We start from the raw sequence: 23,308 nt of genomic DNA on the forward strand, positions 1-23,308 counted from the left end.
CTAAATAGGCCATTTCTTTTCCGGTTTTCAAACCAGGGGAGACCCCCTTATACCGCCAATAGGCTCGCGCCTCATCTGGCTGCCTGGTGCAGGGTCTGTTCCCTTTCCAGCATTAGTCTAGGACGATCTCGACTCCGGCTAACCCGGATATAGGACGGATCAGACGACTAATTTGCTCATTCAAAAATCGTATTTGCAAAATGCCTTACTAGGACAAATGGATCACGTTATGCACCATAAACCTAATTCGGTAAATGAATGTTTAATTTCCGTCTTGCATGCAAATCAACCATAAATCCAACTTGACATCGTATACTTGATACTTGGATTAAATCAACCGACTTAGAAAGCTCTCACATGTTAGGTTTAAATTATTGGATGCGCTTTCATGCATTTAAACCGTTTTATCAACTTTTGCATTCAACCAACCAAGATCGATCAGTAGAGGTGCTACATGTGGGGCAGGATTGGGTGTCTGATTAAAGGGCTTCCCAATACGTACCTTCACCTCTTACTCAGAAAATTTGGATAGTGGACGACCTTATCTAGGGCGTACGAGAGTCATTCTAGAGATAGGATGCTAAAGAGGGACGATTCCTTATCTTTAGTACCTATGTCAAACATTGCTTTGTGCTTCGTTTGACCGAGGTATTAAGTGGATTCGAACAGGTTCCAAGCATCCCACAAATGCTTGTGGCGACTCTGAACATCTCTAATCGTTTCGAGACCCTTGCCGAGAAGAATCCAACCGATCTAAAACGATCCGGTCGAAAGCATTTTTAGGCCGCCGAGCGTGGCTTTCAAAAGACCGCTGCCATTGTCCACAGATCGACTGGGCATACGCAGGTGTGCCCCATATCCATATAAGTCAGTTGACGAAACAACTTACCGAGGTATGATTGGGTCATTGTTATATTTGACTGCAAGTAGACCAGACATCATATTCAGCGTATGCGTTTGTGCGAAATATCAATCGTCTCCCAAAGAGTCGCATATGACAGCCGTAAAAAGAATTCTACGATATCTTATCGGCACGGTTAAACTCTATTTATGGTATCCAATGGAATGCAATTTCGATCTGGTCGGATATTCTGATGCTCATTAAACAGGAAAAGTACGTCAGGTGTTGCCACGTTTGTTGGACCTTGTATTATTACATGGGGTTCAAAGAAGCAGAATTCAATCGCCCTTTCAACAGCTGAAGCAACTGTGACACCCCCATTTATTGCGGAAAAGTAAACACGTAATTCTACAGAAAAACTGACAGGATATGTTTGTAATAGGTTCAATTGGGTAAAAACTTGTAATTTTTAAAACCTGAACCTGTTATAAAGATATCCAAAAGGGAAGGTGTCAAACATGCAAGGTCCAAAATAAATCTCATGAATGAAACATCGCTAAAGTCGCGAAACAAAGTTATACAAACCAAATATGAGAAAGGGAGACATATGTCCCTAAAATGTATGTGACATAAAAAAAAAGGTTTAAGGTCACAATGAAATAAAACCAGTCTAGGTCCCAAGGTTACTTTACTCGCTAGCTCGTCCATGTACCCCATATATGCATCACCTACCTGTCATTCGCATTTTATACAAATACGAAAGCCACAGTCAGTGGGGAGTAACTTAGATAACATACTTATATTGCAGCAGGTCTGGTATGTACTCAATTATTATGGCTTAAACAACAATTACGTGATTATGGTGTTGATGTAGGTTGTATTCCTATTTATGTGATAATCGAGTGATATTATTATATCTAAAAACCCCGCATAGCACTCACGTACCAAACACATTGAAATTAGACACCATTTTATACGAGACCATGTTGAGAAAGGGAATATAAAACTTGAATTTTGTAGTACTGAAAAACAATGGGCAGACATTTTGACAAAATCATTAGCTAGAGAACGATTTGAGACTTTACGGTTGGAAATTGGTTTAATCAGTGGTACCTAAGCTTCTATATATGTTTAATCTATCAATGATTGATTAGTAAAGATAGGATTGTATGACCGTGTCCATATATTGCGTTGCATGAATATTTACGTTTATAGAAATTTATTTATCGTATATATTCTATTTGTATTATAGAATTTAGTTGGCATACAAACTTTATCTTTTACTAAAAATTGAGATACACCATATTTCTTTTACTTTCCCTATTTTATAAAAATATCTCCTAAATTACTACACAAAATCTCGTCTAAAGTCTCCTATTTCATATCTTATACTATTTTCCAAATTTAATCCACTTGTATTAACTAAACCTAGACCAACCTAGACTCCTACCTTATAATTAGCTCTAACCGTGTACAATTGACCACACAACCCCACTTGCATTCACTTTTTCCTTTACCAAATCTTCACTCAATCTTTAACCATCACCATCACCATATTCATCTTCAACCTTCATCACGAAACCTCACATGCAAAAATACGGTCCTCCACCCGCAACCAACACCAACGAAATCCGAGTAATCAACCACAACAACAACCACCTCATCACCCTAATTCCTCTACTTTTACCTCACCAAACCCACAACCATCTCCTCCCCTGTTTCGTGGTTGGGATGATGCGGTATCCGAAGGTAAAAGGCGTCGGCTTTTGAAGGGTAAAAATAAGCTTATTGTAGATGAAGTTGAGGAGGCTAGTGAACCCGAAGTCATTGTTAGGAATGGGATTTCGAGAACTTTGTTTCGGGAAGCCTCGAAAAGCGCGACAAGAGAAGGTTTGAACCGAGTCTGGATGACAAAAGATGAGAGTATTCTTGTTTCTCGGGTTTTGTCATATTCAATTCATAGAGGAAGTACCTTCAATCTTGGTTGACACAAATTACTTCTCTTAAGTTTTTTATCGACTTTCTTGATTTTCAAGGTAATATAAGTTGGTTCTCGGGTCCTACATACCCGGTTGAAGGTGTTCAATTTTTTGCCTCAGTGAAAGTTAAGAGTGGTGTGTTACATGCAACTGTTAATGGTGTAGATGTTACCGTGTCAGTTGATGATTTTTGTTCGGCTTTTTCGGTTCCTCATGATGGAATCGATGTTCATCCTAGTTTAGAATGGTCTAATGTGGATGATGATAAACAATTAGCTATTAAAAAGTATTTTAAGGAGGTTGGGTCGGATAATGGTAATATCGTGGTCCGTCCTCTCTCGGCAAAAATTGAGTTTCTCTTAAACGTTTTGTGGAACACGGTGGTGCTGAGAAGGGGTGGACGGGATAAGGTGTCGAGTTATGAAGCGATAGTTGTTTATTCTTGGTTGGAGGGTCAGAAAGTTAACTTGGCTATTCTTGTGTTAAACCGTATCATTCAAACGAGTCTTTAACCGTCACCAAAGAGAAATTTTGTACTACTCTTGATCTTCCATATGGGATGTGGATATCGATATTGTTGGAGATTAAGCAAGTTGTGGGACGGAAAAGTTACGGTGTTAGCGCGAAGGATTGTATGTGTGATCGGGTAATAAAATTGATGGGGCTTGGGTTTGAGGGACCGGAGTTGGTATTTGCAAATAATGTCGAGAAAAGTTCTAATGATGTTGGCTTGGTAGCCATGGAAGCTAAGTTGGAAAGTTTTATGGGTTCTTTAATGGCAAAATTTGAGGAGCACACCACGACATTAACCACGGCGATGTCTCGGGTTGGGCCTTCACGGTCCTCGGATGGTGGATTGGATAGTGCTCAGGTGTATGAGTGGATGGACGGGGTTGATAAGAGGCTTTCGAGTTTTGAGAGGGAGTTGAAAGTAATTCGTGAGGAAGTGTTCCAACACGGAGATCGTCTCTCTTTTCTCACTAGTCAAGGAGGTGCGTTGGTTATGCACGGGAAAGCAATGCCAGTCGATCAAGCTCTTACTTTGGAAGCGATAAAGGCTTTGTCTCTTAAAGTCCTCAACTTTGAGCGAAGTCTTCAAGCTCAAACTACACTCGTGAGGAGCTCTTTTGATCGTCTTGATGCCTTGGAATATCGCACGCGTCCCGACTATGTTAACCCGTATAAGACTCGTCCAATTTTGCCTTACCTCTTGCCTATTTTAGCACTTTCCTTATTAGCCTTACCTTATTTTGATTTCCTCATGGTGTATTTTACACAACTATTTGTATATACCCAGTATCTGCTGAGACTCCAACAAACACCAGATGATTATTGGACTATAACATGTTTTGGAATCGCGGCGTTTGATCGACAATTTGTGTACAACTTCACGTCGGAAAACTTAAAACGATTTCGAAAATAAAACATTTCAAAACATTTCAAAAATACCTGGAGTGTTTAATGCACGACGACGGGGTCGCAACGACACTAACTAGAGTCAAAACCGACACCGGATAAAAAATCGACTCAAAAATTCAAATCCCGACTCCAACAACGAGTCAAACCGAGTCAACCACCAAAACAAAACATTTCAAACCTTCTAACTTAAGTTTTCCTAATGGTCAAGTACCAAACATGTGACTACAAAACCTAGGATAGAACAAATCATGATTGCATTTGTGTGAAAGCGACAAGACACCTCGAAGAACCGCGACGTGCCTCGCGCCTCTTTGAGCAGCCCAAGTGGCCACGTCGCTCAAAACTCACACAACCACTCATTTTCCTATAAATACCCCTTAAATGCCCCCCATTTGAGATTTTACGCGAGTGTCCGCCCCCTCTTTTCTCCCTTAAAATTCTCGACTCCACTTCTTAAGTCACAATCTGACGCATATTTACGACCTACCGATCGTAAATACAAGCCTTACACATTGTTTGGTACCGTCATCGTGCATTAAATCTCTTGACCGACCACTTCGACCACTACACCGTCACTAATCTTAAAACACTCTTTTTTACTTACCAAAACGGTTTTAAACCGAGTTTTTTTCCGACCAAACGAGTTGTTACACTTATGTTGGTCACTCGCCATAACCAAACATGTAAGTATGAGGGTGTAAAAATCCTCTTTTTATCATGTTTTCATTTGTTTCATGACTGTAACATGCTAAAACGTGCATAACATGAAAAAAAACATGGGATAAACGAGCCAAAACTGATTTTTGGCCTGAGACAGAAGCCCCTTGGTTCGCCGGCTTGCCCGCGCCCAAAAGGGGTGTCCAAGTCAGAGATCAACCGTGTTTGTTCTCGTCTTTCCCCTTTAATTCATTTCCATATTTGTAATCGGTTTTCACCATTTCAAATATTTTCAAACCCTTTTTTATTTCATTTTATTTGTTTTAACCATAAAACATTTTTCACCCTTGGTTCCTCATACCATGACGGTTAAATCCGTGTTTCGGTGATAATATTTGGTTAATGACATTTAAAAGGTATTTAAAACCTTTTATTTCATTTCTTTACATTTTGGGAGGTATTTTAAAGCCTTTCATCATTTCTTTACATTTTCAAAATAAATATATTAGTCACCAACACAAAGTCATCCTTGGTTCTACATACCATGCCCGATTTTAACCTAGGTACGATGATGAGTATCGACTAATTATATTCAAATGAACTTAAAACAATTAGTTCATAATTATTTTCAAAACTATTCATGTCAAGCTTGTCAAGTCGAACCCGACACCGAGTATTATCAAAATAATGATGATTATTCGAGTCTAGTTCTTCAAATCAACAAATGCGGTCTAAACGACCCTTTCAAACCAAATCGGGTTCAAATACTCATTTCTCAACACGTTTTATAACGTTTTCAAAAGGGCAGAACACGACATATAACCGTAGGGTGACCCGCGCCTAAAACAGGCCTTTCAATTCTCATTTTCAAAACCAGGGGGAGGCCCCTTGTACCGCTGGCTGGCTCACGCCTCATGTAGCCGTCTGGTACAGGGCTTATTCCCTTTTCAGCATTAGTCTAGGACGATCCCGACTCCGGTTAGCCCGGATATAAGACGGATCAGATGACTATTTGTTTATTCAAAATCATATTTGCAAAATTCCTTACTAAGACAAATGGATCACGTTATGCACCCTAAACCGAATACGGTAAATGGATGTTTAATTTTCGTCTTGCATGCAAATCAATCATTAATCCAACTCGACATCTTATACTTGATACTTGGATTAAATCAACCGACTTAGAAAGCTCTCACATGTTAGGTTTAAATTATTGGATGCTCATTCATGCATTTAAACCGTTTTATCAACTTTTGCATTTAACAAACCAAGATCGATCAGTAGAGGCCGCTACAGCGGGCGGGATTGGGTGTCTGATTAAAGGGCTTCCCAATACGTACCTTCACCTTTTACTCAGAAACTTTGGATAGTGGACGACCTTATCCAGGGCGTACGAGAGTCATTCTAAAGATAGGATGCTAAAGAGGGACGTTTCCTTATCTTTAGTACCTATGTCAAACCCTGCTTTGTGCTTCGTTTGACCGAGGTATAAAGTGGATTCAAACGGGTTCCAAGCATCCCACAAATGCTTGGTGGCGACTCCGAACATCTCTAATCGTTTCGAGACCCTTACCGAGACGAAACCGACCGATCTAAAACGATCCGGTCGAAAGCATTTTTACGCCGCCGAGCGTGGCTTTCAAAAGACTGCTATACGTCCAACAGATCGGCTTGGCGTGTAGGCGGCCGTGTCCACAGATTGGCGACTCCGCTGGGGAAAACTAGGACACTTACGTCTTTGTGATCCGTAGATAGTGAGACTCGAACGAGATCTTGGTTGGAATGCATTAATTGATATTACGGTCACGGTCGGGTTCCTTGTCCGGGCCCACAACCTAACCCTTTTCGACCAATTGGCTCGTCTCGTCGGCGTGAGTTTTATCATCCCCGCGTTTCGAATCCCGATTGAGTCAAGCATACCATTGACGTTACACATTTCTGTTTCATCAAAGAGCTTTCATCACTTTCGAGCACGAGGCTAGGGCACCCTCCTTACACATTTTGTTTGGATTGGTATCCTTCTCGCAAATCGGGGTTTTATTGCTTGGTGTGTAACCCACCCTCTTAAGCCAAAACCCATGTCAGCATAATTCATAATATAATGAACTGTGAGTGCTTATGTGCTACTTGATCATAAGTCCTTCCATGTCATTTTCAAACTTTCAAAATCACCTTTTTGCGCCGTTATAATGGCCATTTCAAACCTCGGTCTTTCGCCGACCGTTGCACGCCTTTCTAGGCCGTCGTAATGACGATTTTCAAACCCGATTTTTACAACCATTTCAACACGCCTTCCTAGGCCGTCGTAATGACGATTTTCAAACCCGGGTTTTACAACCATTTCAACACGCCTTCCTAGGCCGTCGTAATGACGATTTTCAAACCCGGTTTTTACAACCATTTCAACACGCCTTTCTAGTCTGTCGTAATGACGATTTTCAAACCCGGTTTTTAAAACCATTTCAACACGCCTTTCTAGGCCGTCGTAATGACGATTTTCAAACCCGGTTTTCCACAACCATTTCAAATCACCTTTTTACGCCGTTATAATCGCCGCGTCTAGACATGGATTTTAACCCATTTCGCGCCGACAATGACTCTTTCAAAACCCGAGAAAAGCACACACCCTTTTCTCGAGACACTTTCGAGATCTCGAGGACCATGCACCGTCCCCGAGACCTCTTCAAACATTTCAAACCTGATTTTCAAAACATATAATTTTGAATTTCCAAAACCGTCTTGGGAAACAATACACCGTTTTTCGAGCCGACTCAAACTCAAAATTGTCTTTGGCAAATAAACTTAAGACAACACTTTCAACTGACCGACTTGCGGAGATCTCTATCTTCGGAAGCCGTTCATAAAGCGACGAATGAATCTTTTTGAAAATTTCTATTTTTGAAAACTTCAGTCCACCATTCCAGTTCCGCCTCGTGTCTATTGAGTCGAAGCAAACGTACTTATGGGTCTTTACTTATGAGTCGTCTCACCACGAGACCCGTCCAATGGCGTCGCGATGTTATGTTGGACTCGTGTCAAAAGTTCGGTCAACACCATCACGTCATAAATCGAGCCAGCACCGAGGAACCATACACGGTCACCCTCGTCTTGTTGAGTCTGACCTTTGTCTCGTCCTTGCGTTGTCTGCGTTCAGTCTTTGAACCGTGTCAGATTAAGTTGTAATGTGAGCCGCTTTTCTGCCTCAGAGCCATGGCCCCGTCTTCAACTTCGTCCGTCAACCACAACAACAATGATAACAACAGAGATGTCACGATTGATCAGCTAGCCAGCCTGCTTACCGCTCTTAAGGTCACCCTGGATCGCATCGAGATCCGTATCAACGCCCTGGAGAATAAGGAAACTGGAGAACATAATACTCAACCTCTGACTGAAATTGAGAAGAGGCTAAAGCTATTGGAAGAACAGCTCCTAACCGGGGGTAACAATATCCATCTTGTGAACAACCGAAGGTTTGAACCTGTTGGGGATCAATTACCCGACAACTTTACCCTAACTGATGTGCCTAAGTTCAAAGGAGTGGAGGACCCACTCAATTATATCCGTGCCTTCAAAGACTACATGGCCATTAAAGGGGTCAAACAAGAACTTTTCACCCGGATCTTTCCGTCCTCTTTGGAACCGATCCCCCGCCAGTGGTACTACTCCCTTGATCCGAAAAACCTTACTACTTCGGATGAGGTCGCAGTTGAATTCGACAAACAATACGCCGACAATGTTGAAATCCAAGCCAATACCCGTACTCTTGAGGTTCTAACCTGTGGACATGACCCACCTGCAAGCCCACTTCGATCTGTGGACATACAACGGTCTTTTGAAAGCCACGCTCGGCGGCGTAAAAATGCTTTCGACCGGATCATTTTAGATCGGTCGGTTTCGTCTCGGTAAGGGTCTCGAAACGATTAGAGATGTTCGGAGTCGCCACCCAGCATTTGTGGGATGCCTGGAACCCGTTCGAAATCCACTTTATACCTCAGTCAAATCGAAGCACAAAGCAGCGTTTTACATAGGTACTAAAGATAAGGAAATCGTCCCTCTTTAGCATCCTATCTCTAGAATGACTCTCGTACGCCCTGGATACGGTCGTCCACTATCCAAAGTTTCTGAGTAAGAGGTGAAGGTACGTATTGGGAAGCCCTTTAATCAGACACCCAATCCCGCCCGCGTTAGCGGCCTCTACTGATCAATCTTGGTTGGTTGAATGCAAAAGTTGATAAAAAGTTTTAAATGCATGAATGCGCATCCAATAATTTAAACCTAACATGTGAGAGTTTTCTAAGTCAGTTGATTTAATCCAAGTATCAAGTATAAGATGTCGAGTTGGATTAATGATTGATTTGCATGCAAGACGGAAATTAAACATCCATTTACCGTATTAGGTTTAGGGTGCATAACATGATTCATTTGTCTTAGTAAGGCATTTTGCAAATATGATTTTAAATAATCGAGATAGTCATCTGATCCGTCCTATATCCGGGTTAACCGGAGCCGGGATCGTCCTAGACTAATGCTGGAAGGGAACAGGCCCTGTACCAGATGGCTATATGAGGCGCGACCCAGCCGGCGATACAAGAGGCCTCCCTTTGGTTTTGAAAGTGAGAAATGGAGAGCCTGTTTAGGCGCGGGTTAGCCCACGGTTTATGTGCCATGTTCTGACCTTTTAGAAAACGTTATAAAACGTGTTGAAAATGGGTATTTGAACCCGGTTTGATTTGAAGGGGTCGTTTAGACCGCATTTGTTGATTTGAAGAACTAGACTCGAATAATCGTCATTATTTTGACAATATTCGGTGTCGAGTTCGATTTGACAAACTTGACATGAATAGTTTTGAAAATAATTATGGACTAATTGTTTTAAGTCCATTTGAATGTTATTAGTCAATACTCAACATCGTACCCGGGTTAAAATCTGGCATGGTATGTAGAACCAAGGATGACTTTGTGTTGGTGACTAATATGTTTGTTTGAAAATGTAAAGAAATGAAATAAAAGGCTTTAAAATACCTTTTAAATGTCATTAACCAAATATTATCACCGAAACACGGATTTAACCGTCATGGTATGAGGAACCAAGGGTGAAAAATGCTTTATGGTTAAAACAAGTGAAATAAAATAAAAAGAGTTCGAAAATACTTGAAATGGTAAAAACCGATTACAAATATGAAGATGGATTAAAAGGAAATGACGAGAACAAATACGGTTGATCTCTGGTCTGAACACCCCATTTAGGCGCGGGCAAGTTGGCGACCTAAGGGGCTTCTGCCTCAGACCAAAAATCAGTTTTGGCTCGTTTGTTCCATGTTTTGGTTCATGTTATGCGTGTTTTAGCATGTTATAGTCATGAAACAAATGAAAACATAATAAAAGAGGATTTTTACACCCTCATACTTACATGTTTGGTTATGGCGAGTGACCGACGTAAGTGTAACAACTCGTTTGATCGGAAAAAACTCGGTTTAAAACCGTTTTGGTAAGTAAAAAGAGTGTTTTTATGTTTAGTGATGGTGTAGTGGTCGAAGTGGTCGGTCAAGTGATTTAATGCACGATGACGGTACCAAACAATGTGTAAGGCTCGTGTTTTCGATCGGTAGGTCGTAAATACGCGTCGGGTTGTGACTTAAGAAGTCGAGTTGAGAATTTTAAGGGAGAAAAGAGGGGGCGGACACTCGCGTAAGTCTCTAATGGGTGGAATTTGAGGGGTATTTATAGGAGAATGAGTGGTTGTGTGAGTTTTGAGCGATGTGGCCACTTGGGCTGCTCAAAGAGGCGCGAGCCACGTCGCGGTTCTTCGAGTTGTGTTGTCACTTTCACAACAAACGCAATCATGATTTGTTCTATCCTAGGTTTTGTAGTCACATGTTTGGTACTTGACCAACATGAATCCGGGAAAACTTAAGGTAGAAGGTTTGAAATGTTTTGTTTTTGGTGGTTGACTCGGTTTGACTCGTTGTTGGAGTCGGGATTTGAAATTTTGAGTCAGTTTTTGGTCCGGTGTCGGTTTTGACTCTAGTTAGTGTCATTGCGACCCCGTCGTCATGCATTAAACACTCCAGGTATTTTTGAAATGTTTTGCAATATTTTATTTTCGAAATCGTTTTAAGTTTTCCGACGTAAAGTTGTACACAAACTGTCGATCAAACGCCGCGCTTCCAAAACATGTTGTAGTCCGATAATCATCGGGTGTTTGTTGGAGTCTCAGTAGATACTGGGTATCTAAAGAGCCCCCACTTTGACAGAGGCTTGGACAGGACGAAATTCAAAGTAGAGCCCCCAGGTCAATCGAAGATTACAACCTGGAGACCCAAGCGACGTCGAGGCGACTCGAAAGGATTCGGGCCAAGGACCTGCCGTCGGGAAGGGCGACGCCAAGGCGAATCGAGGGTACGAGTCAAGGGCATGTCGTCGGGAACAGTTTAGAGTCTTTCGACTGTCCGTGCGGGTTGTTTAAAGTCCGTTAGGCTACGTACAAAGGCTCGCCACCCATAAGAAGGAGTCATACCTGAGGCATCTTCGGATATGTCCTTGCACTTTTGCGGACAAAGGCTCGCCAGCTGTGGTAAGGAAATGTACCCGAGGCATCTTCGGGATCTGTCCTTGGGAGGTTGCGGACAAAGGCTCGCCAGCCACGATAAGGAAATGTACCCGAGGCCTTTTCGGGATCTGTCCTTGAAAGGTTGCGGACAAAGGCTCGCCAGCCATGATAAGGAAATGTACCCGAGGGATTTTCGGGATCTGTCCTTGAAAGGTTGCGGACAAAGGCTCGCCAGCCATGAAGCGGTCGATTAATGGACCATGGGAATAGCCGCGTCAAATGGGCTTGTCTTGAAAGTAGCGAACTCGTGATGCCGCCGTGAATGAGAATGAGAACAGCCGCGTCAAAAAGGCTTGTCTTGAAAGTAGCGAACTCATGATGCCGCTGTGGAAATAGTGAATTTTGAATTTTCACTATCACTGTTTTTGAAATGAGCGGGTTCCGCGGGGAAGCCCCCTGCCGGAATAGTGAATTTGGAATTTTCACTATTGATTGAAGTGACGGTTTATGTGCCGCCGTTGACATTTGATGGAAATAGTGAATTTGGAATCTTCACTATTGATTGAAGTGACGGTTTATATGCCGCCGTTGACATGTGTGGTGAGAATAGTGGAATTCAATTTCCAACTATTATTTTAAGCATGACGGTTTTAATTGCCGTCGCTTAAAATTTGAAGAAATAGCGGTTTCTGAAATTTCGCTATTATTTTTGAAAGAAGGAAAATAGTGAATTTGATTTCACCATTATTTTTGAAATTGGCGGTTTTGATCGCCGTTCGCTTGAAATTTTTGAAAATAGCGAATTTAAATTTTCACTATTTGTTTTTTTGCCTTTGAGGAAATGACGATTTTCAATATCGTCAATGAAAATCCGAATTTGTCATATGGAAATTGGGCTAAAGCCCAAAATTCGCTGAAAATGTAAGGGACGCCTGATTGAGGCGCGAGCCACCTGGCGAACCAAAGGGGCTTCCCTTTTTTCTGTAAAAAGACGCGAGTTCAGGCTGCATCTCATTCACATTCCGCCTTCTTAATTTTTCGACACAAAAACCCGTGAAAATCGCCATTGAAGGACCTTCACTAGCTTCCACTCGTGCCATCATCAACAATGTCGTCTCAAGGTATGCATTTCCTCTTGAATCCATTTAAATTTGTTGATCTTTAGCTTGATTGAATTAGGGCGAATTTTACCCAAAAAAATCGAATTGGGCGTTTTTGATTGAGCCCATTTCGAGTGAAATTGATGCTTGCATTAGGTTAGAAACCTGTTTAAGAGTATAGGGGTGCTTTTAGTTTGCATTTTGGTCCCCGTTCCCGCTCCCTATGCTCGAAAAACGTGAGTGAGGTGAGAAATCGTCTCATTTTGCAATGCCAAGTTTATTTGCTTGGATAATGGGTCCCACTAGGTTGCATTGTAGTTGGGAAAACCCGTATTCGCTATTTATGGACCTTCGTTGGATATTGTGGGCAAAATTGGATTTTTGCCTTTTGTGACGGTCTTATGTCTGACAAAATAAGCGTCTGTTTGGGCTTGAATTGAGTCAGTTTGCCTGAAATGGATCTCATTGGTAATTTAGGTCACCTTGAGGCGTGATGAAATCACGTTTGCCTCTTTGCAGTCGTTTTTGAATTTTTGACCGGTTTGGGCTCAAATTAGCGTATGAATTGCCTTTTTGAGCCGCAGAAAAATACCCCATTGTGTCGGAAATGTATTTTGGTTTGTAGGCGGACCCTGTATGGATCTTGAAATGCCGTTTTTGTGGTTTTGACTCGTCTTTTGCTTGAAAAGAGAGGCGAGTCGTCTTTGTGTTTTTTTTGTGAATGGTTTTGTTTGGTTAGATTTTTGGGCGGGATTGCCCTTGTTTTGCATTGCAGGTTGTTGTTGTTTTTGTTTGGATTTACCCATTTCATGCCGTCGTAATGCCGAAATTTCGGCTGACGTTTTTTGTTTGTACCAGAGTGTTCGGGACAGACTGGGTCTGTTGCTGCGACTCTAGAGGAGTTGTTCGGGGTGGGGCCGGTTAGCACTCCGGCTAGTACACCTGCCGTGGTTGTGGAGGACGTCACCGAGGAGGAGAGACCTCCTGAGCAGACTGTTGGGGCCACAGGGGCCGTCGAGGTGCATGAGGTGCCCGTTGTTAGGGCTACTGTCACTGGGAGAGCTCAGACTGGGTCTAAGGCTGGTACCTCCGGGAGGAGGGTTTTTTTGAGGGAGCGTCGTCCTCAGGCGACTAGACGGTCGTTACAGAACGTGGCCAGGGTAGTTGAGATGGGCCCTACCCACCACGTTGAGTCCTGCGGTCATAAGAGACGGAGAGCGGAGACAGTTGAGGACGACATCAGTGTCGTGAGTTGGAGAGCCAGGCGAGTTACGGCCCCGCGGGGGTTGCTTTTACGGGCGGCGCCTGACTGGGCCGAGGGTTTTGACGGCAGCCAGTTGTTGCTTCGACTGGACAAACACCTCTCTTACCGTGCTCACGAGGGCTTGGTGAGTCGTGTTCCCCGATTGAATTTTGTCATTTTTGAAGTGTTAGGCCTGAATAGGCATTCTGACGTTGTTTGTTTTTGATTTCAGGAGATTGGCACCATGAAGACTTTCTCGGGCTTTTCTACCTGTTTGGGTTTCTACGACGTTCTCCGGGCCGGGATGAGGGTGTTGATAAAGAGGTCGGCTTTTGGTTCGTTGGTGGCCGCCTGGCGGGACATTCACAGGTCTTCGATTAGGGCGAACCTGTGTCTGATCCGCGCCATATTGGATCGGTACTGGGATACGACGTCGTCGTTCCACATGGAGTTTGGGGAGGTCGGCGTGACTTTAGAGGATTTTGCCATGGTATCCGGCCTTCCCTGTGGCGAGTTGCCCATTGAGTTTACCGAGACGCCGGAGAGAGTGTCCTCTCCTGCGGTCACTGCTTTGATCGGTACTGCTTTGCCGGAACCTTCCGACGTCACTCCGTACTTGATCGCGAGTTCGTACGTGAAGGACCACTTCACTGGGAGGGTGGCAGGTGTCACTCCGGCGCCGTTGGAGAGTCCGGAGGCAGAGGTTGAGGCCGACACGAATGAGGCGCGACTGTGGTTGTGGTACTTCTTGGGTGCCACGTACTTTGGTGACAAGGGTGAGCGCTTGTCGACCAAGGTGCTTCCTCTCCTCGCCGACCTTGACACTTTGGGTCGGTTTGACTGGGTTACGCGGGTTTTGGCGAGCTTCACCAGGTACTTGCACGCGGCGGTGCGTCCGGAGACAATGGGAGCGGGTAGTGCTCCTGCCTTGGTTGGTCCCGGCCTCATCTTTGAGGTACGAGTTTTTTGTGGTAGTTTCTTGAGTTTGATTTTGATTTTGATTTTCGCAATTTTTGAGAAATTGGCTGATTTGTGTTTGCTGTGTTTGATTACAGGCTTGGTTGTATGCTTACTTCACTCCTCTGCGTCCGGGGACTACAGACGGTGTTCCCTCGACTTACCCTGCTGTGAGGGGTTGGACCTGTGGTTCGGAAGAAGTCGATTAAGTCGACTTACGAGGACTGCAGGCGTCGCGTGAACAAGCTTCGGGTTGCTGATGTAAGTTCTTGCTCTCTTCCCCTTCTCCTTTATAAAGATAAATAGAGATAGGAAGATTAGGTAGCTTATGAAGCCCCCAGTTAGCTGAATAGCTTTGTTTTGAATGCAGTTTGTTGGGCGACCTTGGGAGCACTACACGGGTGTACATGCTGCCATCAGGGAGCGTTTGCGGCCTCGCAGCTCCCTGCGTCTGTACTTGGAGACGGCGATTGAGCCGGTTTGGTACCTGGGCGAGCGTTTAGTTCGCCAGTGCTTCACCGAGACTTTCGTCGTGCCGGTTGACCCGCCTAGGGTGTTGTTCCAGGAGTCGACCCCTGATGAGGTTGAGGAGCACCTTCACGGTCAGGGAGGTGAGGAGTTGTTGCTGCGGGACGTCGACTACGACACCTTCCGGTTGTCGAGGCTTGCTTGGTACCCGATCGAGGTATGCTTTCCTCTGTTTTTTTTTTTGTTTTCATTGCCTCTCTTAATAGGAGGGTTTGTCATCTTCGATGTGGATCCAAATGGTAGGGAGTCGACTTGCTTGATGAGGACTCAGCCCCTAGCTTTCCCCGACGGAGACCACTTTTCAGGAGCCGGGTGGCGAGGAGCTTCAATTGCGCTTACCGGAGCCCGCGCCGGCCGAGGTGACCGATGCTGGCATGGAGTGGAGGTTGATCGTTCTGAGGGTGAGTTCCTGACTTGAACATTTTCCTCAATTATACTTTGCCTTACATTGTATTAAAGGACATTCTGTTTTGTAGGCGACGACTGTTAGTCATCAGGACCTGTGGCGGATGGCTAACCGCTGGAGGGCGCTTGCTGGTGACCTGGCTGCGAGGGAGGCTCGGCTTTCTCAGGTACGTTTTGTGTACCGTTTTTGTGTGTTTGGTGTTGTATTTCATGTTTTTAGATCTTGAGGATCTGTTATTGTGTTTTGTAGGGCACTGCGGATCCGGCGGAGCTTGCTCGGGTCCGTGATGAGTTGGAGGCAGCTAGGTCGATGATCGAGGCCTAGGGGTTGGGGATCACTCGTCGGGACCAGGAGTTGAGGCGTCGTGAGGACGAGTTACGGAGCCGAGACGAGGAGATTACTCTCTCAGGGCTCAGATGGCTGCGGCGGAGGAGCTTCGCGTCGTGATGGAGCAGGAGACGCTGGAGAGTTCTCCGGAGAAGGAGTCTGAGCAGGTGGTGGTGTCTGCGTTGGCGGCAACTCCTAGTGAGACTAGGACTGGTCCGACGGGAGACGTTGAGTAGTTGTCGTAGTTTGTCCGTGTCTTGGACTCTTGCCTGTACATATTTACATTTTGCGTGAGGCGGTTTGTATATATGTGTTTTTGGATTGTGGTTCATTTTGTGATTTTTGGGTTTTTTTTGTGTTATGTTTCGGAGGAGCGATGTCGGCTGTCGATTCTCCATTTGATGTTTGCACCAGTTCCTGCATGTATACATAAATGCAAACATGTAAAAGCGTTTGATTGAAAATCAAAATTAACCACGATGACTTGAAGTTAAAATTGAAATTTTGAAATGAATTTTGAAAATTCCGTGACAAAATCGTCACGTTCGGAATCCAAAAGGGAAATGATTTGAAAATTTGAGCAATTAACTCGTGTCGTGAATTAAATTGCGTCGAAACTATTGAAATTGACTCGAAAAATTCAAACTCAAACCGTCAGGAAAGAATTTTTTAGAAAAGGATTTTTGCGAGTATATTTGATTTTTGATTTTTGAGGTCAAGACTCGAATTTGTGAGTGCTTGAATTTTTGAGGAAAATTGACGTCGTGTTATCAATTTTCGACTTTGATTTTTTTGCCGGAAAATTGCGAAAAAGCGAAAAAAAATTCGAAGTTTCGACTCACATGGAAACGATCCATCGCGGAACGGGGCGACTAGCCCTTCCCCCCTTAAAAAAAGAAAGAAAAAATCCGTATGTTTAAAGTTGCGTCATGGAAACCGTGTCGGATTTCGTAAAACGCGAAAACAAGGAAATGTGAGTGTGAGGAAACATTAAATATCCTGAATCATCCCGAAGAGGCGTGAGCTTCCTGGCAGGAGGTTTGAGGTGTCAGGAGAAAACACATGTTGAAAGAGACAAGTCAACAACGGGAATCCTGGAGAAGCCTCAAAGAGGCGCGAGCGACCGGGCGATGGATGAGCCGCTCTCCCCTTTTCTCAAAAATGCGCTGGTCATTTTGTATAAATAGGGACGTAGTCGCTTCATTGTTTCATCATCCGAAACACAAAATCATCTCTACAAAACCTCTTCTTCCACAAAAATATTTCATGGATGCTTTTGACAACGCATTGCGACAATGGTGCCGAGATTTGTCGCCTCCCGAAAAGTATCAACTCGCTTGCATGGGAGTTGGTCAATTGTTGGTGCTTCGTCAAGTCAAGGTGCAACCTTCGTTTCTTGAAGCATGTTCTCGGTTTTGGGATTCGAAGCATCATGTTTTCGTTTTCCCGAAAGGTGAGCTTTGTCCTCTTGCTGAAGAAGTTGGAGCCATTGGTGGGTGGCCGGGTTGTGCTCCGGTGCTTCCTCCGACTCGGTTGTGCTACAAGGAGAAATTCCGTTCCATGTTGGGCTTGTCAACAAGCCAAATCAACTTTCTTCTCGCTCCACATGGTGTGGACAAGTTGGCTCTTGTCAACATCTTTTCAAACTGATTAGATGCTAATGCCTCGGAGGTGGCTAGGAGAAGGGCTCTTGCATTTTGCCTTGTCCATGTGTACCTCTTTGTTGATGTCTTGAAGAAGGAGGGACCAAGATGCCATGGTAGCATGACCCTTATCCATGTGATTGAGCAAATGGAGCATGGTAGAGATCCATCATGGTTGGTGCTTGGAGAGATTATCCAAGCTTTGGACAAGGAAGGGTCTTGTGGAAAAGCTCCCTCTTTCGGATCCCCGAGGATCCTTCAAGTGTGGCTATTGGAGAGGCTATGGTATGTAGAGCCTCTGGTTGATTCTTTTTCTTATTCTTTTCGTCACCTTACCATGAGGAAGAAGTTGTACCCGGATAGTTTCGTTTCCACCGAGGCCTATTGGGCCGCAAGATTGGCGGAGGAGGGTGGTCCTCATATCCGTTGGGTGGTGCCGTGGTGGCACTTGAGGTCATTCACGGGGTTGCCCGCTTCGGGTGCTAGTCCTCGTTCTTTGATGGTGGTGGGTTTGAGGATTGTTTCCTTCATATATCCTGAAAGGCTCATGAGGCAAATGAGGCGTCAACAAAAGGTGCCCGCTCAAGATACTCTTGTTCAAGAGAATGTTTTCCGGAACTCCGAGTTTGTGGAGGTCTTCGAGAGATGGTGGGCCACTCGGCCGCTTTGGGAGGTACCAAACCCCGTTGCCACGACATGGGTGACTCCCGCTTATGTCAAGTGGTCACGAGCTCTGTCCTTGGAAGAGAGATCCAAATTTCGTAAGGACGAGGTTGTCGACTTGAAGTATCGAGAGGTTGGCAAGGCCAACCGTGCTTTCTTCGAAGAGTATGTTGATGGAGCTACTCCCGATGTGATGAGACCACCGAAGAGGAGGAGTTCGGGCCCCAAGAATATGGTGGGCCGTGCATTGGCTCGTCTAGGGTCGAATATGGGGCCTTGTGCTAGACCAGAGGCCGTCGTCGTCTTAGATCCGTTTAGGATCCGTTCCAAGGAAGAAGTCCATGCTAGGCGGGCCAACAAGAAGAACAAGGGGAAGATGTACCCCGAGGGAAAAGGCAAGGGTAGAATGGAAGAGTGAAGACCTCCATTACCCATTTTATTATTATGTTGTATTATTGTTGTGAGTTTTTATTATGTTGTACTAGCTAGTTATTGTGTGTTTTGTGCTAGTTTTATTATGTGAGGTGTTTTAGTTGACACCTTAGCTTTGACAAGTTGTAGACTCGTCGAGCTTTATTTGTTGTTGAAATTGTAATCCCTCCCATTATTAATTAAATAAGAGGATTGCTCGTGTCGAAAATTGTGAACACTTGTTTCTTCCATCCATTTGGTGAAGGCAATTCAATTTGAATCGTCCTAAACATTTGCACTTGGAAAAGTGGTATTTTGTGGAAAGGGAGAAAGGCTTATTTTGTATTTTTGTGGAAAAAGAGAATGGTTTTCCCTTTCCTTTTTTTTGGGATGTTTTTGTACGTAGGATTTTTGTATGGGGATGGTTGTTTTTGATTGTGGGAATGGTTGTATCCTTATTGTGTAAGAAAGGACTGTCTACGTATTCACCTGAAAAGGTGAAATCAAACTATGATCGTAGTTCGAAACGTTTTGTAAATTTGATTGGGTTTTGTGGTTGTATCCCTCAGGAGTAAGAGGGACTGCCTACGTATTCACCTGAAGAGGTGAAATCAAACCATGCTCGTAGTTCAGGGGGTTTGTTTTGTTTTAGTGCAAATGGACGTTGCCTTTAACAGATCAAAGGACAATCGAAACGGGCAAGGTGCCACAGCTTAAACTCGATAAAACATGCAATTTAAAATCAAAACACGTTGAGGAACTTGACTTGAAAAGGGTTGAGGTCGTTGCTAGTTGTAAAACTAGGCTAGGTCATTGGTTGTTATGGTTCAAGGGTAGTATTTCTTGAGTTGGTCTAGGTTAGTCGGGTTTGTAATGTCCTCCTCATCTAGGTCACTCAGTCTCACTGCGCCCCCCGAAAGTATTTTCTTGACCAGGTATGGCCCGGCCCAGTTGGGTTTGAATTTCCTCCTCGGATCGACAGGTAATGGTGCTCGAACTGACTTGAGGACCAAGTCTCCCTCCTGGATGTTTCTGGGTTTAACCTTCTTGTTGAATGCCCGTTGTATACGTCATTGTTATAGCTGGACGTTGTGCAAGGCGTTGAGTCGTCGTTCGTCTAGAAGAGTGAGTTGTTCATACCTTCGATGGGTCCATTCCGCTTCAGGGACTTGACTCTCCAGTAGGATGCGTAGAGATGGGACCTCTAACTCTACCGGTTGAACCACCTCTATACCGTATGCTAGGTAGAAGGGTGTGGCGCCTGTCGGTGTTCGAATGGAGGTTCGGTATCCCCAGAGCGCGAATGGGAGTTTGCTCGGCCAATCGCGGTAGTTGTCTTGCATTTTCTTGATAATGGTGACAAGAGTTTTATTCGCTGCCTCCACCGCTCCGTTGGTTTGGGGACGGTAGGGGGACGATCGATGTCACTTGATCTTGTACTTGTCCAGCAAAGCTTGAGCTTCCGCCCGGAAGTGAGAGCCTTGATCGCTGATGATTTCATGGGGTACCCCATATCGGCAGATGATGTTGTTTTGAATGAACTTGGCCACTTGTTTGGCGGTCAAGACTGCATATGACTGTGCCTTTACCCATTTGGTGAAGTAGTCTATGGCGACGAGGACGAAGCAATGCCCCTTGGTGCCTATCAGGTTGACTTTCCCGATGATGTTGATGCCCCAGGGTGATGTCATGGTGTATAAAAGGGATGGTGGTATGTGTTGTATGTTGGTGAAGATTTGGCAATTGTGGCAATGTTTGACGTAGTTACGGCAATCGGCTTCCATGGTGGTCTAGTAGTAACCTAGCCGCATGATTTTCCGTGTAAGCATCATTGCGCTCATGTGAGGGCCACATTCTCCGTCTTGAACCTCTCCTATGACTTGTTTGGCTTTGTGATGGTCAATGCAAAGGAGGAGAATTCCTTGGGATGTTCTTTTGTAGAGTTGATTTTGGTTTATCACGAATTGCGATGCAAGTAAACGGATGGCTCTTTGTCCTCTTTGATCAGAGTTGGGAGGGAATTCGTTTTTGGTTTTGTAATTGAGGATGGCTTGGTACCAAGGTTCATCATGGCTTTCCTCGTCGTCGATAATAGCACAAATGTGAGCTGGCTCGCTCCTTCTCTCGACACATAGGGGCATTGATGTCATGCCGTCAGGTATGTTGACGAGCGCGGCAAGTTTCGCCAGGGCATCAGCAAATTGATTTTCCTCTCGCGGCAAGTGGAAGTAGTCGACTTGGTCGAAGAATTCGGCCTCTTGATTGTTCTTTGCTCGGTAGGGAGCTAAGCTGTCAGATCATATTTTCCATGATCCGGACACTTGATTGATGATGAGCGAGGAATCGCCGTGGACCCTCAATCTCTTGATGCCCAGTGTGATGGCTTCTTGTAGGCCGATGAGGCATGCTTCATATTCAGAGGCATTGTTGGTGACGGCAAAGTCTAGCTTGACCGAGATCGGAACGTGTTCTCCCTCTGGTGATATTAAAAGGATTCCTACCCCGCAACCTCTCAGATTAGATGCACCATCGAAGTATAGATCCCATGCGTCGGAGTCGGCACAAAGGATGTCTTCGTCAGGAAGTGACCATGTGTCGGTCGTTGGATCCTCGTTGACGGGATTCTCTGCCAGGAAATCAGCGACTGCGCTTCCCTTGATAACCTTGAGGGGTACAAACTTGAGATCGAATTCGGACAGCATGAGTGTCCATCTAGACAGCCTTCCGTTTAGCACGGGTTTTTCGAAGATGTATTTAACCGGGTCCATCTTGAAGTAGATGTGGACCGTATATCTGAGCATGTAATGTCGCAGCTTCTTTGTTGACCATACTAGGGCAAGGCATGCCTTTTACAGTTTGGTATACCTCGTCTCGTACTCAATGAACTTTTTGCTGATGTAGTAGATGGCTCGTTCTTCGTTGCCAACTGTTTGTGCTAACATTGCTCCCATGGCTGTGTTAGTAACAGTCAGGTATAGGGATAGAGGAATCCCTGGTTAAGGTGGCATGAGGACAAGAGGTTTGGATAGGATTTCCTTTATCTTGTCGAAGGCCTTCTGACAGTCGATGTCGTCCCAATCGGTGTGATCGGAGGTGCGAAACTTTTTTAATATTGGTTCACAAATCATAGTGAGCTTGGCAATGAAGCGGCTGATGTATTGGACCTGACCGAGAAATCCCCGAATCTCCTTCTCGTTCCTAGGTCGAGGCATTTGCTGAAGGGCTTTGATTTTGGTTGGATCAATCTCAATGCCTCTTTTGCTAACGACATGTCCCAAGAGTTTTCCAGAGGTGACCCCGAATGCACACTTCTGAGGATTTAGTCTCATGTTATATTTCCGCAGACGAGCGAAGAATTTCCGGAGGGCACTGATGTGGCCGTCCCGTTCTTTTGATTTGACAATCATGTAATCAACATATACCTCCACCTCCTCGTGCATCATATCATGTAGGAGAGTGGTAGCGGTTCTTTGAAAGGTTGCTCCGGCGTTGATGAGGCCAAAAGGTATGACCGTGTAGCAATATGTACCCCACTGTGTAGTGAACGCAGTCTTGTGCATATTTTCCTCAGCCATTTTAATCTGGTTGTACCCAGCATACCCGTCCATGAATGATAGGAGAGCATGCTCGGCAGTATTGTCCACCAGAATGTCAACATGTGGCAAAGGGAAGTCGTCCTTTGGACTCGCCTTGTTCAGATCCCTGAAGTCGACGCAAACCCGAATTCTTCCGTCTTTCTTTGGTACGGGCACAATGTTGGCCACCCAATCCGAATATTCGGACACTTTGATGAAACTAGTCTTGAACTGTTTATCCACCTCTTCCTTGATTTTTAGGGCCCACTCAGGACGCATCCGGTGTAGCTTCGCTTCACGAGTTTAGCCGGTTTAATGGGTATCCTGCTCTCGCAATTTCTCTGTCAATCCTGGCATGTCTCTGTAAGACCAGGCGAACATGTCCTTGTATTCGTGGAGGAGGTCAATGAACTGTTGTCTTTCCGAGGGGTCCAGGGTTGTCCATATCCTAAGTTCTTGAGATGTATTTTCGGTTCCTACGTTAATAGGTTCGGTCTCCTCAATGATGGGAGTTCTGGTTTCCCGTTTGTCAAGTTCTTTGGCTAGGTGAGGTGGGTAGTCACTCAAGTCAAATTCCTCGTAGTCATTCGACTGCATTGCGATTAAATTGAGACGAGTCATAAGCAAACTTAGCGTTCATTAAGTTGACACGAGCGAAAAACTCGGAAAGGACAGACATCTCGTGGTCAGTCAGAGGCGACACAATAGAGGAAGTGGCCCCTGGAATAGGCTCCAGGTTGTCACCTTTCATGGGAGTGGGGGTGACCCTAGTAGCCTCTGAATCAGCCACGACTTTGTGATAGAACAGTGGGAAGGGACCTTGACCGGACATCGAAGCGTTAGGAGCTACGACGGACTCGACTCCGACTCGGACTCGGACTCGATCCTTCTTCACTTCCCTCCTTGAACATAGGGCCTTCTACAGTTGTTATCTTGAGAATGCGGCCTTGGCGATCGGTCCACTTGACGGTCTTCCTCCAGCCTTGGGTAGCCTTCTCCGAGTCAGTAT

This window comes from Silene latifolia, chromosome 7 (assembly GCF_048544455.1).
Source record: "Silene latifolia isolate original U9 population chromosome 7, ASM4854445v1, whole genome shotgun sequence".
Taxonomy (NCBI): domain Eukaryota; kingdom Viridiplantae; phylum Streptophyta; class Magnoliopsida; order Caryophyllales; family Caryophyllaceae; genus Silene; species Silene latifolia.